This window comes from Coturnix japonica, chromosome 4 (genome assembly GCF_054131305.1).
Source record: "Coturnix japonica strain WE chromosome 4, WE-NBRP24, whole genome shotgun sequence".
Classification (NCBI taxonomy): domain Eukaryota; kingdom Metazoa; phylum Chordata; class Aves; order Galliformes; family Phasianidae; genus Coturnix; species Coturnix japonica.
The window spans coordinates 68,765,682-68,778,763 of NC_140666.1; the positions used below are offsets into that span (position 1 = coordinate 68,765,682).

General features: G+C 36.3%; 1 protein-coding gene across 20 annotated transcripts in view; it reads right to left on the reverse strand.

The window, feature by feature from the left end:
* Nucleotides 1-13,082, reverse strand: part of GABRB1 (gamma-aminobutyric acid type A receptor subunit beta1) — a 73,832-nt gene that overhangs the window by 21,429 nt on the left and 39,321 nt on the right. Inside the window, exon 1 of one of the 20 annotated variants that reach the window (XR_004306896.2) lies at nt 1-13,082. This exon is cut by the window's left edge and continues 16,136 nt beyond it. The exons of the other annotated variants lie outside the window; for them this stretch is intronic. The gene's annotated coding sequence lies outside the window, so the exon portion shown is untranslated. 20 annotated transcript variants of the gene reach the window in all.

Below are 13,082 nucleotides of genomic sequence, written 5' to 3' on the forward strand. Positions count from 1 at the left end.
AAGATAATATTTATGAAAAGCAAAAAATTGTTTTTTTTTCTTTTTTTTTTTTTTCCCCAAAATAATTTATTGTATTTCAAATTATCTGATCCTCTCTTAGGTTTTTTTTCTTTTATTTTTATTTTTACTTTTGTGTGTGACTCTATGAATACCATATTCTTACTTATAGCCAGGTTATTTTTGACTAAAATAAAACTGTATGAAAGAAAAGCATTGCTGTCCTGTATTTGCAAAAAAGGCCTTCTTATGTAATACTGACAGAGGTTTCCCTGCAGGGCAGTAAGTCTTGTAGTAACAATTGCTAAAGCTTAATATTTTTGGATACATCAGCAGCGAGCAGTTAAAGTAAGTTCAGAATGAGGTCAGGAAGTAGAGTTATGTTTCAGTACATAGAACACTTCATCAAAATGCTGTCAAAAATCTATTCCTCAACTCTCAAAAGAAGAAAGAGAAGCAATATTTAAGACAGGAAGAACAACTAAATATGGAGATGATCAGAGCTAAACAATGCAAATTCTGTTGTGAGATGTTTCTTCCCAGTTGGAGGAAAGGTATCAAATTTTAATGTTTGTTCTTTTTCTCTCAGTCAACAGAGAATAAATTATAAATATAGATGAGGATGTGAACTAGTCTGAACTCTTTTAAGGAGAAGGAAGAAGAAAGCAAACTGAAATTTTCTAATAATATGAGAAGTAGCCATGCTTCTCTTAACCACTGTGGAGCTGGGAGTTGTAGTACATGCTGGAAGTATATTGCTGTGTTAATGTAACTTCAGCAATATCAGGTAAATTAATTCCATAGCAATTTTTTTTATATTGGAATCCAGTCCTGTCTCCCTGAAGTAATTGCCCTATATTTATTCTTCATATTAGAGGTCTAATGGGATGTCTTGTAGGCAGAGTTATTGAAGGGATAGAAGAAAGCATTGCACATTTAAATATGCAGTCTTTTTCTTCTCTGTCTGTGCTATGTACAACGCTGTTGTGCTTACTGTAAATTTCATCGTGAAGCCCAAGAGATTAGTGGCTGAGTGATTGTCCCATGGAGGGAATGTCAAGTCTGACTCTGAAAGCGTGTCCAGCTTCAAGCGCTATGAGGAACCTGCTTTCAGGAGGTGTATCTGAGCATTAGCTATGGGTTGTTGTTACGTGTTTTGTACAGTATAGTGTGTACTTGTACAAGCTATGTTCATCAATCTGTGTATTGCTTGTCTTATCAAATTCTATTAGAAAATAATTTGCGTTTGTTAGTAAGTTTAGGGTGAGACAGTGTCTTCAAAGATCTCATTAGAAGTTGAGAGGAAAAAGGGGTAATTGGCTCCTGAGCTAGATTTAGTAAGAGATTTAGGTACTTTGTTTTAGAGATGGGTTAATTAGCACTTTATTTTTTGAGATTGGGAAGTGATTATAATTTGGCTATTTAATTTTTTTTTTCTCACAAAAGCAGTAGGAAATATATCTGTGACTCTATGTCTCCGGGGAGACAAGCTGTTAACAGCCAGGTCAGTGCTGCAAACTATATAGTTTGAGATAACGCTCAAGTTTATAAGGAGAGCATTTGTATGGATTTAGGTTAGCAAGTGCAAAATACATTTCCTTTTAATCTTTGCTCGGAGAAACAGTAGAGTCTCTTAAGAATGAAAGATAAAAAGCATCTTGAGAAAGAAGAACAGAGAAATATTCAGCTCAGAGGACTAAAACTGTAAGCAGCTGAGACTAGGATACAGTGTGAGAAGGGTTCAAGAAGTTTTATCATCTTGGGTACAATTTTACTTATGTTTGACAAAGATGGGACAAGAAAAATGTTTACTTTCTGCCAGGTTTAAGTGATATACTGAACTAGGGAGAATTTGCTTTATTTACCTCTCTTCTGTCTTTTGTTTTTCTTTTTTAAATTTAATTGAAAAATAAAACTTTCAAAATATTTTAAATCTCTCTTAGAAATGCTATGCTGTGCCTTTCCAGAGAAGGTGTGATATTGTATATCTGCATGTGTACATATATGTATGTGTGAGTAAATAAACATGCTGTTTCTTTGTTTTAAGCAGGGGGATATTTACTGCAGGTAAATAGAAATTAGATCAAAGCTTTCTCCCAAGAATTCATTAGAATTCTGCTGTATTTGCTTTAGGCAGAGCTGTCCAGCCAGCCATTGATACTACAGTGATCAGTTAACTCACGGTGCACTCAGCTTCTGTCCTTTACTGAAATTATTTGTTTTCAGTGCAGTAACCACATTTGTCTCTAGGAGTCATCTCTTCACTGCTTGTGGATAGTGGTGATATGGAAAGACTGGTGGCAAGGACAGACTGTATGCTCTGGAGAAGGCTCCCACTGCCTTGTGATGCTGTTGCCTACTCCTTTCCTGTGAACGCATTTCTTTCCTTCCAGTCTGCCCACATTTAGCTTCAAAATGCAAGGGAATCAGCAGTAAGGTAACCTCAAGTATCAGTGTAAGAAGCAACTGGGGAGTTCAATACCTTGAGCTAGTATAGCTGCAATCAGAAAAGGCTAAATGATCAAATTCTGGAATATCTTTCAAGGGCTGAAATATCGGTTTTTAAGAAGTAAATAACTGAATTGGTAAAACAAAATACTACTGAAAAGAATCCAAAGAATTAACTATTGCAATGCAGTAATGGTCCTGAAAGACTCATTCTGAGCATGTTGCCCATCCCTGTGTACCTAGTAGCATTCCTAAGAGTGAATACACCTGGCAAATGCAGAGGAGGAATGTTTGGTTATCTCCGAGGCATAAATAAGTGTCTGTTTCCAGGCAAAAGTTAGGCATGAAAAATTAATCTACAACATGCCAAATCAATCAACAAATTGGCTTGAACTATAAATGCTAAAAACCGAATAATAAAACATTGAAGTCCCTATGATTCTTTTCATGTATGCTCGATTCCACAGAATCTATCCAGCTGCCTGCTTAGGCTGCTATAGTGCCCATTTCTTATCTTGCTGCTTTTCCCTTCTTTTCAGTCAGAAAATTCATTATGGCTATGCCATTTCAAGAAACAAATCTTTGCTGAATAGTCTGTTAGAGACTGCTAGAACACGGCTCCAAAGAACAGCTGCGTAGTGCTATCACAAAGCAAGGATAAGGTGAGGTGATTACCCAGAATGAGGCCAAATAGGCTTGCTGACCCTTTGCTGAAAAGAGTCTGAAGCCCCAAGGTAGAGGCCAGGTAAGAGGCAGTGAGGGAGATCTCTACCGTGGAGAAATAGGGGAAGAGAAATAATCTGAAAGAAAGAATTTTGCTTTGACTGGATTTAGAAGCTTCTAAAATCATAAAAACAAACAAACAAACAAAAAAAACCTTAAACCAAATACACACTATGAATAGGTAATGTAAGATCTTTTTCTCTTCAGCAGAGTATATCAGAAATAACTCTGCTTACAGTGAAGGTGAATGACATGCTTGTAAAGACCTAGAAATATAAAAAATCATTAAAATGCTATAATATATCTTTTCAAATATTAGCAAATAGACCACTTTGATGCTTCAATCCACATTTCAGCGCAGAGAGAAATTTTACAGCCCAGCCACAAACTTAGGAAAATAAATTTCATAATATAAATCCTAAGAGAACTATAGCCATACCAGGGCAAACAAGATACTTCAATAAAAATTGCCTGAGAGTTGGAGCTGAAATTTACTGCAAGAAGTAGGTCAGTTTGACAGAGCAAGTACATTGCAGGACAAAAAGAGTGATGGATGAGAAGTGCTTAGCATTAGAGGAAGTCCAAGAGGAAAGTAGAGTTAGATAACTAGTTTTCAATATAGTTTTAATAAAATGAGTGGTTCTAAACCTCTGCAGAATAATTTTGAATGTAGTGTCCTCTGACTATTAAGCAGCTAGTGTGAGTAGCAAATTGCATATGGGTTGTCCTGACACTAATGAGCCTTGCTGCTTTTTAAGCTAGAAGGAAGTAGAATCCAGTAATTACTCAAGTATAAAGGAATCTGATGTGAGGGTTTTATCTTTGTCCAACATGGTAGGAATCTAGTCCCTTCTCCCAGGAGAATGCAACAGAAACAGGAGGCAGCATTTTCTGTTAGGTTCAGTAGAGAAAAAGGATGAAATATGAGGGATGGGAGGAACTCTGCATAGAGTTTTCTACTAGAATTTGTGGTTAAGATTTATAACCACACTTTGTAAAAGGCTTACCTATAAAATCTGTTATCAACATGTATCAACTAGGAGAAATTGCAGTGGCAACAGTAAATGGCTCCTTAAATATGACAGCGTGCTGATTCATGCATGTAAATGACTGCAAAACCTAGTTGAAATATGCTCTTACCACTCAAAGAGCAGAGCTTAAACTGTTAAGCCTTTCCAGATCACTGAAGTGATTCTTAACACTGTGACCAATTTCTGAAGTTCTTCTCAGTCTCCATTACTTATTTCCCTAGTTCTCCCCCTCCTTCACCTCCACTGTCTTTGATAGACAGTAAACACACCCCATTTGTCCCAGATGAGTAGCAGAATGTGAAAACTAATAACTCCAGTCAGTGATGCTGGCGGAGTAATTATGTCTTGATTCTTATGTTCTGAAGAAACTCAAGTGCACCTGGAGAAGCTGAGCTTCAGCAGTTAATCTACCATGCGTGGTGACTAATTTCCTTGTAGAAATAAAAGTAAAAGAAAACACTTGCACTAGGAACTTAATGAGAGGATCTTTGCTTTTGCCAAAATATTGACATCAGTGGCAGTGTAGAGCATGAATGAAGAAATTAGGTTGCTTTCTTTCAGAACCCTTATTTACAGGAAAGCTGATTGATAATCAAGCCCTGTCAATGGATCTTAATAGGAAGAGGAGATAAATTTGAGAAGAAATGAACGTTTTCATTGCACGTGGCCCAAGATTTATTCTGTAATTTTGAATCAGTGTAAGGCAACCGTGGGAGCACCATGAATGGCCTTTGTGAGTTTCTTTTTGTTAATTAGTAGTTAATAGTAAATATAATAATAATTAGTAGTGAGTAAGATGGTAACTGGCTTGTAGTGACTGCAGTAGGTGATGACGAGTTCACCAAAGCAACCTCACTTAGCATCTGTATGAGATCTGTAGTCCCAAGCAGAGGGGATGTTACGTGTACTTGGAGTGAACTAGGAGTGAGCATTTTAAACCAGCACAGCATTGGTTAGGAAAAGAATATATTTGTACTTCTATGAACTCATCTGCGTGAATAATTTATTTGAACTTGTCCTTTTCACCCAGGTCTTTGGCTAGACTTGCATAAGATGGAGCAAGTTAATAAGCCCCAGTGAGTAGCTTTGCTGTACTTATGGAATTAACTTCTTCTGACTGCCAGCACTGATGAGTCATATGCAGATTTCTCCTGAGTGGGTCATGTTGAAAAGAATCTCAGCTTTATGCCAGTGAGATATTGTTTTTCAGTGAGGAGATCTTTCAGGGTAGAGAGACTGATAACTTTAAATAGATAGGGTATCAATATTGCATATTTGGATTTGTTGTGTGTATGGGGAGAAGGGTTTACTCTTTCAGTCTTTCAGTAACACTAGCTGTTATACAGAGTTTGATGAAAAGATAGGCACATTTAAATTCAAATTTTAATTCAGGACTGTAAGAAGAAGAACAACTTAAATATTGAAGCTTTGTCCCATTTTATTTGATTTTAGACTTCAGTTATAATAAAAATTTAGTATCTTTTGCTCTTAACCTCTTTTACTTGCTGCATGCATCAGTGATCCAGAAGACCATAATGTAGTTATGCAGCATCTTGAATGCAGAAAATCTGTCATTGCTGCTCTGGAAATTGAACATCCCTCATAAAGAAAGAACACAGGATAAGTGTAATAAACTCTTTTGTTTCAGAAGCTAACTACATGATTCATAAAATAAAGAAGTGTTTTATGTCCTGTAGATTACATACTCGCATAAAAGTTTTCCCCATGTTATCTCTATAGATCTTATTTTATCTGCTTTCATTTCTACCTCTTTTAAAACTAATGTTTTTAGTAGTTACAGAAAGGGACTGACTGGTTGTCTGCTGTTTAAAAAGAGATGGGCATATGGTTGCGTTCAAGTAGGAGAGTAAAAGATGCCCCTGTGTACTGAGGACTGAAATCCTCAGCTCTTTTTCAACACAACAGACTCTATTCATGTACCTCAGAGAATTTCCTAGTTCAGGATCAGCTGTTGACCTGTATCAGGTCTTCTTGTAACCTCCTTTACTCCTGCCTCAAGTAAAATCTAATATTCTGCAGACATGGACTCTTCAGATTTTAGTTTTTTCCTTGCACCACGTCTGTGCTTGATGCAAAAAATAGTTGACATACAATTCCTCACAGTCAGAATCTTTTGTTGTTCCCATTTATTTTTTATTTAGCTTTAAAACATGCTATGGTAGACTTTATAAAATGCACTCTGTTCTGCCTTTACTTACATAGTGTTCATGAAGATGAAGTAAGCAACCATCTCAATGCTTTTCAATAATTCAGCTGTGGCCTTTACATTCCTTTTTTCTGCCCAAGTTGACCTCTTTTTTTTTTTTAATTCCATTTTTTTTTAAAATTAGGATTGTTATTCCAACAATAAAAATTATTATATAATAAACATAACATCATAAAACCTCTTTCTCGAAAATACCCAAATACGTGAGATAGGACAAGGTTTCATAATTATTTCTTCAGTGTACTTTATCATTATGTAAAGATATGAAATTAATATAGAAGCTTACTACATATGTTATTGTTTTCTGTTTCATTTGTCTGACTCATGAAGGAGAACTTTTCAACTAAGAGCAGGTGGGTTGTGATGCTTAACTCTTATTCTGTGTTTTTTCACAACCTGGCTGTGCTGCAAGGCTGCTTGAAGCCCTGGGAGGTGGCTGGGTGATTTTACTTGTTTGTTCTTCTGGGACGAAAGAGAAATACAAAGTGAGATATTCTGCCCACTGACCGTACTGTATTTTCTTTTGGATTTCATGGTTCAGTAGTTCTTCTCTGGAATATTCTAATGAGGGAAGACATAATAAGTCACATGGGCCTTCTTTAATACAGACGGCTAATGAAAATGCAGGAAAATATCAAAGACATTATGCCAAGCTGTATTTCTTTGAAATTCTGATCCTTCCGCTTTCCATCCTGTACATGTTTTGGCTATTTTTCTCATGTTTAGTAGCTGAATCATGGGTTATTGCTAAGACTCAGTGTTCAGTTAAGCTTAAAGAAAAGGCTCTCTAATAACCTACAGCCTTGATGGCTGCTCAGTGGCATCACAAACTTTACTGTTCTGAAGAACAGGATGGTTTAACTCAGATGTAAGCAAACAAATTCCTTCCCTACCTACCCCCAGCAGATTAAGAAGTAAATGGAATACATAATTTAGAGATAACAATTTCTTTTCCCTCCAGCCTAAGTTTGTTGTTGCTGGTTTTGGTGTTTTTTTTTCTTTCTCCCAGAATCACCTTTTTCTTGCCTTTTCTTGCCTTTTCTTCTGGGCTGCAAACCGTTCATTAGAAGGGGCTATTATGGTGTACTCAAATTCTAAACCCATTACCCTGAGATTTTACAGAATGGTTGAAGGAGAGAACTGGGAACCTTTCCAGGAGAGAGATCTGAAAACTGGTTTAGAAATTTGATACCTTGTATGTTGGAGCTTCTACTAGTTCAAGATGTTCTGACTGAGTATAACTTAGGACTGCATGGGAAAGTGGTATATTTACAGCTAAATCTTACATCTGATTGCATTTTCACAAAATAAGTTTGTCTTTGAAAGTAGTAGGATGAATTATGGTAAGATTTTCCTTTCAGTCATTTAACTCCTTTTGCCACAGCCAGAACACTTTCTTTAAGCTTACTGACAGCAAGCAATTTGATTTTGCAAATAATACTTAAGCTGATAAAAAAAAATTTCTGTGGGTGACTGGGCATAGTGGAAGATTGATTTATTCCCCGCGTCAGTGAAAATTCATGGACAGTGCTGTGCTGTGTCCAGGCAGCTTTACTTATAATCTTGTATGTATGCAGGCTTTTGCATTTTTTCAAGACAGTACTTTGATATTTTCACTGACATCTTCAAAATAAGCCTGACATTTTGCCATCAAAAAGTAACAGAGGAAGGAATTAGAAATTGAATAAAAGATTGCCAGTGAATGAAGGCTTATATACATATCAAACAGCCAGCAGCTCATTGCTTATAAAATATAGAAAATCTTATTGCCATTGAGAAAACACTTTGAATGAAACAGCCATTCCACCACTGAGATCTCAATCTCTAGCTTACAGGGCAACCTACAAAACACCTTCAAAGAGGAATATGGAAGTTCAGCTTTTTGTGACTGCCCTGCTCATAACCAGAATAGTGAGAAGATATAGATATACAGTATTACTGGGAAAGTTGGTGTGTGCTGTCCCAAATAGTCTAAGTGTGCAGTGCATAGCACTGCAGTACTTGTTGACACCCAGGAGTTAGTGGCTGCAGTATGGGTTGGATCTTTTATATGAGTTTTGCTTGGAAGAAATATACCTGTGGATCTGTGAGTTCAGAACAGTTGTCCTGTAATTAACTTGAAAGCTGTTGCTTCTATTTGTCCTGGAGAGAAGCCTGTGTGCCTGATAACTTTCCTGAAAGCTTGTCTGTTTGTTGCAGTTAAATCAGGTGGCATAATAAAAAGACTACTTTTCCTTAAAAGATGAAGATTCCTAATGTCATTGTGCTTTTTTACACAGTCCTTAAAATGTTCATCCAGTGTTTTGTTATTGTTGTTTTCATTTTTGTTAATCAAATTGAACAAATCCAGTTCTGTTCATGGCATCCGCAGTGACAGCCACACAGACCATCTGCAGGTTTGGATCTTTTCTATCCAGCACATAGGCTGTCCAAGTCAATCTGCTTGCACTTCCCAGAAGTAGGACTAGTTTTAAACATTTAAATTATTCCACTAATGCCAGGCAAATTAATTTGTTGTGCAGAGGAAAATTATTTTTCATCTTTAGTGATTTGCTTGTGAGCAGCTAAGAATTCACTGACACCAAGGATGATAGTATACCATAAGTAGAGTAAGTGAATATTACTGAAACATCTGTGTCACACCTTCAAAATGAAACTCTTCTCTCTGCTCAGTTTCTAGAGGCAAAGTCCCAGCAGGGGGCTCCCGGGTAACACTGAGAAATCTGTGGGAGGTGCTGCATGCTAGTTGCTCACACTTGCATGAAAGCTGTGTATTTTAAAACTTTAAATAAATAAATAAATATCATTTAGCATCTTTGTATTGTTTAAAAGCAATTTAGTTAAGGCAGTTGCTGTACTCTTTTGGCTTATCTCAGTGTTTTAGAGGAAATTGCTACCCCTTGGATTCAAAGGGAGACAGGGAAGGCGATGCTGTCTGGTTCAGACCTTTTGAAAATCAATCTGAGTGAGGTCTTGTGCCAATTTAGATTTAACCATCTAAGATTTTTTTTTATCCATTTTATTAATTTTCTGCAAGCTGGTTAAATGTGCACTCCATATCAAGAAGTAGCAGCAATTATTGTATTAAGAACAGAATTAGTAGTCACAAGTGAAGAAAGATTGATCCACAATCATGCAGTGTGTTATCCCCCCAGTAAATAAATAAAAATCAGCTAATTTTAGAGCTGTTTATTTTTTTTGGAGAGCATGTAATAAGATAGGCCAGTGATCACCTTTATTTCAAGTGATACTAACTGGGGTATCTTAGGATACAATCCATGACTTTCTTTTTCTTCCTACTTGAGAAAATATCTGACGAGATGATTGTCAGAAGTATTTATTTAGGAAGATTTCTGAAGGCAATACTCTTGTAGAGTAGTTTATTAGCTGCAAAGTCAAAAGTGAAGTGTTTTATTTTCACAGGATTGCAAAGGTGTGTTCCAAAGATACTTTTTGATCAAGGAAAATTATAAAAAAAAAAAAGTTGAAATATTATTTGAATTAATTTGAATAAGTGTGTGAAGTCTTTTTGTTTCTTGCTTACCACTGAGAATACACTAAAGCCAATAAATACAGCATGAGGGAAGTATAGATATTTCTACTCGGAGAGCTGTTAAGCCTTTAGAAATGCTTGTGTATTTGCTCCAAGTTTACAGAAAAATCAATGAGTGATGGGCTTTCCTTCTTGAAAAGATTTTTCATCAGACCTGAGGACAAATATAAAACACCCTACATCACCTAATAGAATGAAAAAAGCTAAGATTTCCACAGAATTCTTGATCTGCAGATTCTTCATTTACAGAAATATATTAGTAAACAGAACTGGAAGCAGGACATAGATCTCATGATTTATTCTTCCAATAAAACCACTTGATTGCACTGTCGTGCGTAGTTTACAGATCCATTCACTGAAAGGTTATGAAAAATAATGTATCTGTAATCTCTTTTGACTGTACCCTCAGAAGTAGCTTGCAGAGGCTAGACTAAAAGAGCCATCAGTGACACACATCGTCACATAGTTAAATTGGAAGACCTAAAAAGCACTAAGGACTCTGAACTTTACCATGTTTCTTCTGTCTGTTCTATGATGCATAGGAGATGTCAGCATACCCTCAGTGGATAACTTATCTTCTAGATGATAAACTTTGCAGTGTGATCTATAGAAATGATGATGATACAGGAAAGTATATCTGTCTTCTTGGAAAATGATCACTGCCTTTTTGGACCAAGCCTATTTTTACTTCCCTGTTTTCAAAAAATTGCTCTTAGGCATTTTCACATGGAAAATGCTGTTGGTAGTTGCATCAGTGGCTGTGAGTTGCTCTGACCTGTGATTAGACAAGCAGTGTGAAACCAGGCATGCTGAGAGGTAGGCAGTGCTCTACCAGAGCTCAGGTGGATGCTTTTTCCTCATAATTTACCCATAGGTGAAGAAATAGCTTGCAGCTGGCTTGGAGCACCTACTCTTGGGTAGGTTACTCCTAAGTAGACATTCCTACCATAGGTTTGAGTGAGTTTTAAGTTGCTTTGTATCTGCTTATGCTCTTGGGCTTTTGATAGCTCCAATAATTCTGATGCTTCTAGATTCTTCTCCAAAAGATGATTTGTGGTTGTATTTTTAATTCAATCAAATGTAACCCAAAATGTATGCGTAACTTGCATGTGAAGTATCTATATCCTTGTGTCTGTGAGGGCTGGTTTCTGAATCAAAGGAAATGTGATCAGGCCTGCAGTTTAAGTTAAGATTACATTATTGCATTACTTAATTATATCAGCTTATTAATGGCTTTGTGAAGTAAAATTTTTAGTTGTTTCAGGTTTTGTATCTTTATCAGCAAATTACATCTCTCTTATGAGGCATATGTCCTTTGATACAGAATAAATTCTTGTTGGCATGATCTTAACTTGATCTGCAGGCTGGCAGTGGCATGCTTATAAGTGTGAGGACACTGGCTGTTAATAGGTGCAAACTGTTCAGTGTGCTAATTGCTGTTTGTGGTACAAAACTTATTTTAATGTCTCTTAATTCTTCCTTCTACTCATTGTTAACTCCATCTTCAGTCAGGTATTTCCTGTGGGACTAGAATGTTACATGTATTTTTGCTGTCAGAGCAAACACTGCTCACCAGATACACCTAAACATCAACCTTGTCTTGAGGAAATCATAGCTCAGCAGCAAGAGCTGTGAACATGGTCTACAGTGCAACAGCAGACCACCTCTTTCTACACCTGGCTGGGGACGATGAGGCTGCGTGAATGAGGAATGCATGGAATGTTGGCTGTCCTTTGCATCAGTGGGGGTTGTGAGATCTTCAAGCCAAAAAGTCCTCTCATCATAGTTGCTCTGCTGAACTGGTTTTCAGTTTGATTGATGGGAACAATAGGAGGTCTGAAGACAATGGGAAAGAGGTGTTTTTCCCATGCTCTGTTTAGCAGGTAGTAATGACAGTCTGTAGTCTATCAGCTGTTTCCTCATGAGTTCCTGGTTTACATTTTTTTTTATAGCTGAAGCAGCAGAACAGATCTGGCTGTACCAAACTACCTTGCATGCCTTGCTAGAAAGTGTGCAGCCTGTTAATCTAATGAGTTCAGAAGAAAAATTATGATGAGCCCAAATAATAGTTGTTAATTATTTTATTTTTTTTGTTTCTTGTGAAGCTTGAGTTGATGGGTTGGAAGGTTCTCTCTAAGAGCATGAGTAGTGATATATTTTAAATGGTTATGATTTTATAGGCTAACAGGTCACATCAAACTTTGATTGTTGTTAAGATGTAAGTTGTATTTCATCAAATATTACTTTCATTTTGAATTGCTGCAGCAGTTTATTTTATCTTTTTTTCCTCTCTTAGGACAATTTTAAGGCATTTAATCTAGATTTAATGCTTTTTTTTCTCCAGATTTACTGAAGTGTGTTATCAGTTTTATGCTCTCCAGGGATTTTCGCTGTTGAATGATAACAGGAGTCGAAGTTGTTTCAAGCAAGTAGTGTGTTTTACTCAGCCCTGCAGCAAAACTATTTTTAATTTAAAAAATAATCCAAAGCTTATAGCTCATATCCAAAGCAGCAATATCAGCATAATACATAATTTAGTTTAATTTTAATGACATATTTTGAACACTATTGTTGAGATATATCCATTCTTTTCTAGAATATACTTTACCTACAGGTGTGAACATAGGTTGTATTGTGTAGAGTAGCAGTTGTGGTGTTAGATCAAGGCCGATTAAATAAAACCTATATTCAGATGTGCTGATAAGCCTTAAATAATTCATTTAAATTTACAAATGTCTTTTTATTCTCTACTAAATGTTGGTTGTATTTCTTCAGGTGACTCCCAAATTTTGTATTTCTTATCATTCTAAAGAACTATGTGAGAAATCTTGGTAGGCTACTAGGCAAGATCTGTAGTAAAGATCTTGATAGTAGCATTAACCTGCTCAGAAGAGCTGAAAGAGATGTTTTTATTAGCTATGGCTAAAAAAAGTAATTTTTATGCTTTCTGTAGGACTGTTGAATATATTATTGTGTAGTATATGAAACATTTGTTGACTTTAAAAGCTGCAGTGAGAAACCAGAAAAAGGAGTGCATTGGTAACACCTACACCTAAAATCACTATCCATACATCTGATTTAAATCAAACAGGAGACACTCAAA